Here is a 10,040-nt window from a genome sequence, read left to right on the forward strand (position 1 = left end):
ATATAATGCTGCAGCCCTGTGGTCTGTGTGGACAGCTCCCATCCCCCCCCCAACCTCCATATACAATGCTGCAGCCCTGTGGTCTGTGTGGGCTGCTCCCATCCCCCCCACCCCCATATGCAATGCTGCAGCCCTGTGGTCTGTGTGAGCCGCTCCCTTCCCCCCCACCTCCATATATAATGCTGCAGCCCTGTGGTCTGTGTGGGCCGCTCCCATCCCCCCCACACCCATATGCAATGTTGCAGCCCTGTGGTCTGTGTGGACCGCTCCCATCCCCCCCCAACCTCCATATACAATGCTGCAGCCCTGTGGTCTGTGTGGGCCGCTCCCACCCCCCCACCCCCATATGCAATGCTGCAGCCCTGTGGTCTGTGTGGGCCGCTCCCATCCCGCCACCCCCATATGCAATGCTGCAGCCCTGTGGTCTGTGTGGGCCTCTCCCATCCCTCCCCACCCCCATATGCAATGCTGCAGTCCTGTGGTCTGTGTGGGCCGCCCCCCCCCCACCCCAATCTTTTATATGTGCTACATGGAATGGGGGGGGGAAGCTACATGAAACTTGGGGAAACGGCCGAGACGGGGGGGGGGGATATTGGATGCAAGTGGTGCACGACGTGGGGGGGACGTGACGGGGGGGACGACCACTGACAGTGCCTAGGGCAGCAGATACTCCAAATACGGCCCTACCTAGCGCTGCTCTCTCCCGTGTCCAGCGCTGTTCTTCCCCTCTTCTTAGTAATGTCACCGTTCTGCAGACTCACAGTGATCTCTGTGTACCACACATGATTTATTGAAAAATAAAAAAATAAAGAAAAACAAAAAAAGGAGAGAATAATGAAAACAAATCAAATGTAATACCATGATGAAACAAGACATAAAAAGGGGGAGTCATATATAAGTAAAAGAGAAAAGAAAAAAACGAGAAAAAGAAAAAAAAAAAAAAAGAGTATAATTGAAGACAAAAGAAAACAAAGGAAAAAACAAACATATTAAGAGATGTGGTGTGACCAAAGAAATAAAATGATAGGTGTATGGTCACATGGAATATAAAGCTGAGTACATAGAGGCATGGGGAAAGAAAAGGACAATGGAGCCAAAGAAAGAAAGGGGGGAAGAAGGAGGAGAAAGAAAAAAATGAAAACACAGAAAAAATAAAGAAAGGGTTAAAAAAACAGGAAAAATTTGATAAATGAATAAGTGAAAAGATTAACATATACAGGTGCTTCTCAATAAATTAGAATATCATCAAAAAGTTAATTTATTTCAGTTCTTCAATACAAAAAGTGAAACTTACCGGTATATAGAGTCATTACAATCAGTGATCTATTTCAAGTGTTTATTTCTGTTAATGTTGATGATTATGGCTTACAGCCAATGAAAACACAAAAGTCATTATCTCAGTAATTTAAAATAATTAACAAACACCTGCAAAGCCTTCCTAAGCATTTAAAAAGGTCCTTAGTCTGTTTCAGTAGTCTCCACAATTATTAACAGAAATAAACACTTGAAATAGATCACTCTGTTTGTAATGACTCTATATAATATATGAGTTTCACTTTTTGTATTGAAGAACTGAAATAAATTTACTTTTTGATGATATTCTAATTTAGTTAGATGCACCTGTATATATCCTGGTTCCCACCACGTAGCATGATAAATTATTCTTAACCATTGTGTGACCATCATAACATTTCCAGGGCCGCCAACAGGGCATTACTGCCCTTACTGGCGTATGGGGCCTGGCAGGCAGAGGGGCCCAGTCGGGCCCCCATTCATTTTCTCCCGGGGCACCAGCAGGGTAACTGCTGTTTCAGTTTGATTGAAATCTATCGAAGCTTCCCACATGGCAATAGTTAACAGAGGCCAGCCAATCACAGGCCAGCAGCTGACATCAGCACGTATGTCATTGGCATATGACGTCACTATCATGCGCCCGAAGGAGGGTGGCGGGCTGATGAAGACACCATGGCAAAAAGTGGGTTGACAGAGTTAAAATAATATGTTGAATGTGTGTGCTGTGTAGATATAAGTTGTGTGATTTATCCCTAGGGTCAATATATTGTTCTTGTGAAAAAGAGTGGCGGGCTGATGAAGACACCATGGCAACAAGTGGGTTAAATGTGTTATGTTATATGTTATTTTCAGGCAGTTAGTTAGCTGGCCACCCTAGTTTTGGGTCCACAACCCTTATAGAACAGGACCAGTGCAGGTCCTATACAAGAGAGTGGAGTGCAGAAGGAAGGCTGTACAGACACATAACCAAGAGTACTTCACTAACAAAAGACCTTGTGTTAATCTGTATGCTGCAGCCGTGTGTAGAAGAATTGCACAGTAAAAGTGAGTTTGTTAATCCAGATCTACGATCTCCTATCTTATTTGAAGTCGGTTCCAATCCCATGGACAATGTAACAGTAAGTAAAGAAAATCCTCCATCACACAATACACCCCACTCTCAGTCCTTAATAGAAGAGGGGACACAGGCAGAAGAGAACTCAGTTCTGGCCTACAGTGTGTTGTTACCGACCCTGTGCCTCCCCCCTTCATGCCGGCGACCGTGCCTCGGATGATGGGTAAGCCAGGCGCTGCTGGATCGTGGCAAGGTAAGGAGAAACTTTTTTCTTTTAAAACATTTTTTTTGTAATGGAGAGACATGGGGACACAATGGGGGCAGGATGGAGACAATAGGGGCAGGATGGAGACAAATGGAGACATGGGGGCAGGATGGAGACATGGGGCCAGGATGTGGGACATTATTATTGTAGGGGCTAATTAAGGGATATTATTACTGCTGTTATGTATTTTATTTTTGAGGATTCTGGTTTCAGTGAAGATGGGGATCCTGTTACTGTGCAGAGCGGCACTAATTCCTGGTGGAATCCCTGACAACAGTACCTATGTAATAGATGACAGTACAACAAACTGCTTAATGTTAAGTGATACTAATATTATTAATATAAAATAATAATTGTAATTCATATGTTAATATTAATATTGAGAAGAATTTGTTTCCGCCTATTGGTTCAGCCCCCCACAACGATGTAGCCCCTCGGGAAAATTAATTGCCCATCCCTGGTATATAGTAACATTGTCTATAGTGTCCTCTCCTATTTACTGGCCATTTAATCTACAGTAGTATATCCACCTCCCCATCCAACCATCCATATAATCTAATCTGCTGTATTATTGGGATATATGGGTTATTATTGTGGATTTATCACTATTCAAATTAGTAGAAACTACTCCGGAATTACATTGTATGGCAATAGTGACATTGTGGCATTTTGTAAAAGGTTTCAGAGGCCAAGGTGTATATTAGAGTCTATTTAATCTATATGGTAATGAATTGATTTCATGGCCTGGTCTGATCCATTTAAATAACAGCTGCTGCTCCTGCTGATGATGTCACGGAATGTTGCGGTTTCTGGCTCCACCCCCTTGCATTATGACATCATTATGATATCACACACATTATAGTAGGAGCTGCAGAGCCAACATTCCATTTGAGGCTTCCAGATCGTGGAGAGAGGTAAGTCGGCTCTATGTCACACCTTGTTGTGTCCTTCATTCTCTTCTATCATCTATTTCTCATTTATTTTTTATTCATTAAGGAGTCTTTATTCTATATAATACAAGCAAGCCCAAAACAAATAGTGAACTCCTCAGATTAGGTGATGCCCATGTTTTACAGCACTTCTTCCAATAGTAAAGGGATATATAGGCTGTGACAGGATTTATCTCCAAGTACAGAAATGACAATGATTTACCGATTATCCATCACATTTTATTATTTTCTGACTTTCTTGCTCATCAGATCCATAGAATAGTTCTAATTGAGAAAATCCCCTCAGCCATAACTGGACATGACGACTTCTCGATTTTTGGGCCATGTATTGCTTTAGAATCATCCAAATCTGGGAGATTAAAGTTATATCCTGTAAAGAGAACACATGTAATCTGGAGATAATTATGTAATTGTCAGGTGTTATTGAGCCATATAGTAATATATAGTCCAGATCAAAATTATAAATCCAACCAATATTGGGAAATCCTTGTACCACACCAATGTATATACAGTTGTGCTCAAAAGTTTACATACCCCAGCAGAATTTTCGCTTTCTTGGCCTTGTTTCAGAGAATATGAATAATAACAAAAAACTTTTTTTCCACTCATGGTTATTAGTTGGGTGAAGCCATTTATTGTCAAACTACTGTGTTTTCTCCTTTTAAATCTTAATGACAACCAAAAACAAATGACCCTGATCAAAAGTTCACATACCCTGGGATTTTGGCCTGATAACATGCACAGAATTTGACACAAATGGGTTGAAATGGCTACTAAATGTAACATTCTCACCTGTGACCTGTTTGCCTGTAATCAGTGTGTGTGCATAAAAGCGGAGTGAGTTTCTGGGATCCATACAGACTCTTGCATCTTTCATCCAGCCACTGACATTTCTGGATTGTGAGTCATGGGGTAAGCAAAAGAATTGTCAATGGCTCTATGCAGAAAAATGGGCTGCATGGTCAAGTCGCCAGTATTTACTGCGCAAATGCCACAAATTATCTCGCCTACAAATACGCCAAACAGCACGGAGACAAGCCTCAAAACTTCTGGAACAAGGTAATTTGGAGTGATGAGACACAACCATAAACGTTACATTTGGAGAGAGGTCAACAAGGCCTATGATGAAAGGAATACCATTCCTTCTGTAAAACACGGAGGTGAATCGCAGATGTTTTGGGAATGTGTGAGCTACAAAGGCACAGGAAACTTGGTAAAAGCTGAAGGAAATATGAATGCAGCACATTTTCAGCAAATGGAGGCGAATTTGCAGTCATCAGCCCGGAAGCTGCGCATGGGATGTAGTTGGACGTTCCAATATGACAACGATCCAAAACTCAAGGCCAAGTCGACCTGTCATTGGCTACAGCAGAACAAAGTGAAGGTTCTGGAGTGGCCATCTCAGTCTCCTGACCTCACATCATTGAGCCACTCTGGGGAGATCTCAAGCGCGCAGTTCATGCTAGACAGCCCAGGAATTTACAGGATCTGGAGGCTTTTTACCAAGAAGAATGGGGCAGCTTTACCATCTGAGAAAATAGAGAACCTCATCCACAACTACCACAAAAGAATTCAAGCTGTCATTGATGTTAGACGGGGCAATGCACGGTATTAAGAACTGGGGTATTTGAACTTTTGATCAGGGTCATTTGGATGTTTTTGGTTGTCATTAAGATTTAAAAAGTGAAAACACAGTAGTTTGACAATAAATGTCTTCACCCAACCAATAACCATGAATGGAGAAATTTTTTTGGTTATCATTCATATTCTCTGAAACAAGACCAAGAAACTTCTGTCGGGGTATGTAAACTTTTGAGCACAACTGTACATATTAGCTCCATATAGAGTGAAACTATTCAAATATTCCCCACATTGGTTGGATTCATATTGTTTGATCTCCAGTATATTGGGCAATGCACTTCAATGGAAGCCGACAGTAACAGCCAACACTTGTAAGGTCATGGAATGACTCAATCCCTCTAATAAACAATGGTCATAATAGCTCTTCATAGGATACAATATCCCTAGCGTTTTATTTGGTCCTCTACTGCAGGCACCATTGCATCTTACCACTATCCCCTGATGAACCCCTAAAATAGAGAAGGGGGAAACGTATCGGGACTTGGTTCATATGCAGTATTCCGTTAAGTAGATATTTTCTATGAATGTCATTGCATGGTTCTGGCCCCATAAGCTACCACTTGTGATGTCACGGAATGTTATGGTTGTTGGTTCCGCCCCCATATGCTACTACTTGTGATGTCACCGAATGTTTTGGTTCTTGGTTTCGCCCCCATTAGCTTCTACTTGTGATGTCACCGAGTGTTTTGGTTCTTGGTTTCGCCCCCATTAGCTTCTACTTGTGATGTCACCGAATGTTTTGGCTCTTGGTTTCGGCCCCATTAGCTTGTGATGTCACCAAATGTGGAAGGTTGCCCTAAAGAACAGAATGGCTCTTGACTACCTGTTAGCAATTGAAGGTGGAACTTGTGCTGTTATGGGTGAGGAATGCTGCTCATAGATTGAAGATGCACATTATTCAATTGAGAGAAACATGGATAAGATAAAGGAGCTGCAACAAAAAGCTAGAGATATATCCAAGGAGGGATGGGGTCTATCTGAGTTTGGTTAAACAATATACTCTCAACTTTGCTAAATCCCATAGTGGTAGTGATAGCATTGATTGTATTGATCTTGATTGCCTGGAAATTATTAATGTGATGTGTTTCTCATTGCAGAAAATTAGTTTTACATTGGAGCCAATGGTGGACACAGACAGAAGAGTGCCCCTGTGCAAGTACAATATATGAGCCCTTTGCAGCCCAATAGATCATCATAATGCACAATTCCATCGCTTTGGAGGTAGAATGGGCCCCCTTACCTCTTGGTCCCGTGTGCAGTCACACAAGTTGCACCAATAACACGTCTGCCCCTGATTGGAACCATAGGAAGGATGACAGTACAGCTACAGAGGTGACCATCTGATAGCCTAGACTAGCTCGACTACCCACTTCTCCTGAAGACCCTTTCAGCCTTTTGAGACTTGGGTGGAGGACATCATCTTTGAAAGTAGGGTCCCACAGCTGCACCCCAACAGTTTGAGAACTTAAAATTATTTCATTCTCCAGGGTGGTTCTTGTGGTGGGATGCAGGTCTGGACAGTTGTCGTCATCCCATGATCTATGCAGACTAGCTGCATACTTCATGAACTATGGGCTGTCAACGGAGGTCATTTCACGATAGGCAGGAACTTAGTTAGTGCATATCTGGACAGCTGTCATCATCCTATTAGATAGACAATAATTAATATATCTGTATGTATGCTTTCATAAAGATTGAATGAATGCTTACATGAAATGGCAACTATAAGGTAGCCAGCAATGGATGTCTGTCATCCCATGATCTATGCAGACTAGCTGCATACTTCATGTAGTATGGGCTGTCAACAAGTGTCATTTCACGATAGGCAGGAACAGGGCCGCCATCAAGGCATTATTGCCCTTACTAGTATATGGGGCCCAGTGAGCACAAGCAAAGCGGGGGAGTTCTGATATGCTGGCAGTCCAGGCCCATCCCCTTTTTGCTTCTGCTCACCGGGCCCCAGGGGCAACAGATTAGGGCCACCGCACACCAGGTGCATAACAACACTGTAGTTAGCTGATAATTTTGCAGTTTACATAATTGACCAAAGGATTCAACTAAATGACTCTTATGAAAAATAGATTTAGTTACCAAAATATATAGTGGGAATGTGTTATGAAGCTTTTATGTTAAGGGCATTCACTACTCTCTGGTTATTGTTAAACAATGCGTTTGTGAGATTATTAAAAGGCACTTAATGTCTTGTGATATATATACATGCATATGTTCAATGTCCATATCTCAAAACATGAAAGAGAGCAGCTTCCATAAATGTACAGGAAACAGAATACAATAATCTGCAATCAGAAATACAGATTATAAAAAAAAATGATCACAATCTGGTTTCAATTAGTTTAAAAAATGTATGTGACACATTTCCTTAAAGAAAAATAAATTAAAATATAGCTAAAAAGAGATATGTTAAATAGGTTAGAGTAATGTAGCGCCCTGCCAAAAGAGTCTACCTTGTTGTGGTTGGCAGGCTTAAAAAATCTTTTGGTCAAAACAAAAGCTGCTGGCTATGTATGTGATATGGTGTTCGATGGGAATTGTTAATGTGTGATTGGTGAGGACGTGGTGCAGTGGAGTTTATCCAAGAGTGGATGGTGGGACTGTGGTAGGTTAAAAGGGTAGAGGCGGAGCCCGGGCAGAGTGTTAAGGGGCCCAAAAATTCTGACAGTATGGGGCCCTGAAATTCCTGGACAGCCCTGATTATTTCTACTGAGCTCTGTGTGACCTGGAAGTGGCTTTTACAATGTAAGTCCATGGAATGTCAGAACAAGGCTCCATAGGCTTTTGTTATAAAAGATACTTCCAGCTCACGCAAAGAGCATAGAAAGAACCGGCTAGTTGCAATTACGGTGACTTCACTTAGAAACGAAGGAGAACAGCGCTGGACACAGGAGAGATCTGCAGTAGGTGAGTGTATTAATAAACTCACACTACATTACATGAATATATACACACATTTAATAATATATATATATATATATATATATTTTTTATATGGGAGAGCTTCTTTAAAATTGTCTGTTTGAATATTAATTTTATGCCACCTATGAGCAGAACAGAGCAGGACTACCTTTATGTCACTAATATATGCCTTTTTTAACCTTTTGCCTTTGATATGTTCGAGTAAACGTACATTTGCACGGTGATCATGCTCCTTATCTCACCTTTCTTTTTTGGAACATAGAGACAAATTTAGCTGATTTTTGTGCAAAGTTAGTGAATTTTATATATGACTGTTTAACCTTTGCAATTTCCACTAAAATGTGGTCCTTGTCTACAAATTTCATGTATGAATGAAAAACTTCAACTGGTACATTGGATCGAACCTAATAGTCAGACGCTGCCATCATATTCAGACTGCTGAATAAAATTAAGCTAATGTATCTCCATTTATCATTACCTAGCCAAAAGTCTTGCCAAAGTGCTATCACCATCTACAGCTGTCTGCTGATGGGCCATATGCAATGCTGCAGTGCCTGCTGCAGCCCAGTTCTGTGTGGGCCGCTCCCATTCCCCCCACCCCCATATACAGTGCTGCAGCCCTGTGGTCTGTGTGGGCCGCTCCCACCCCCCCCCATATACAATGCTGCAGCCCTGTGGTCTGTGTGGGCAGCTCCCTTCCCCCCCACCTCCATATATAATGCTGCAGCCCTGTGGTCTGTGTGGACCGCTCCCATCCCCCCCCAACCTCCATATACAATGCTGCAGCCCTGTGGTCTGTGTGGGCCGCTCCCATCCCCCCCACCCCCATATGCAATGCTGCAGCCCTGTGGTCTGTGTGGGCCGCTCCCATCCCCCCACCCCCATATGCAATGCTGCAGCCCTGTGGTCTGTGTGGGCCTCTCCCATCCCTCCCCACCCCCATATGCAATGCTGCAGTCCTGTGGTCTGTGTGGGCCGCTTCCCCCCCCACCCCAATCTTTTATATGTGCTATATGGAGTGTGGGGGGGGAGAAGCTACATGAAACTTGGGGAAACGACCGAGACGGGGGGGGAAGATATTGGATGCGAGGGGGGCACCACATGGGGGGGACGTGACGGGGGGGGCGACCACTGACAGTGCCTAGGGCAGCAGATACTCCAAATACGGCCCTACCTAGCGCTGCTCTCTCCCGTGTCCAGCGCTGTTCTTCCCCTCTTCTTAGTAATGTCACCGTTCTGCAGACTCACAGTGATCTCTGTGTACCACACGATTTATTGAAAAATAAAAAAATAAAGAAAAACAAAAAAAGGAGAGAATAATGAAAACAAATCAAATGTAATACCATGATGAAACAAGACATAAAAAGGGGGAGTCATATATAAGTAAAAGAGAAAAGAAAAAACGAGAAAAAGAAAAAAAAAAAAAGAGTATAATTGAAGACAAAAGAAAACAAAGGAAAAAACAAACATATTAAGAGATGTGGTGTGACAAAAGAAATAAAATGATAGGTGTATGGTCACATGGAATATAAAGCGGAGTACATAGAGACATGGGGAAAGAAAAGGACAATGGAGCCAAAGAAAGAAAGGGGGGAAGAAGGAGGAGAAAGAAAAAAATGAAAACACAGAAAAAATAAAGAAAGGGTTAAAAAAACAGGAAAAATTTGATAAACGAATAAGTGAAAAGATTAACATATACAGGTGCTTCTCAATAAATTAGAATATCATCAAAAAGTTAATTTATTTCAGTTCTTCAATACAAAAAGTGAAACTTATATAGAGTCATTACAAACAGTGATCTATTTCAAGTGTTTATTTCTGTTAATGTTGATGATTATGGCTTACAGCCAATGAAAACACAAAAGTCATTATCTCAGTAATTTAAAATAATTAACAAACACCC

This window comes from Phyllobates terribilis, unplaced genomic scaffold, assembly GCF_046119375.1.
Source record: "Phyllobates terribilis strain yellow unplaced genomic scaffold, ASM4611937v1 Scaffold_2__4_contigs__length_985480577, whole genome shotgun sequence".
Taxonomy (NCBI): domain Eukaryota; kingdom Metazoa; phylum Chordata; class Amphibia; order Anura; family Dendrobatidae; genus Phyllobates; species Phyllobates terribilis.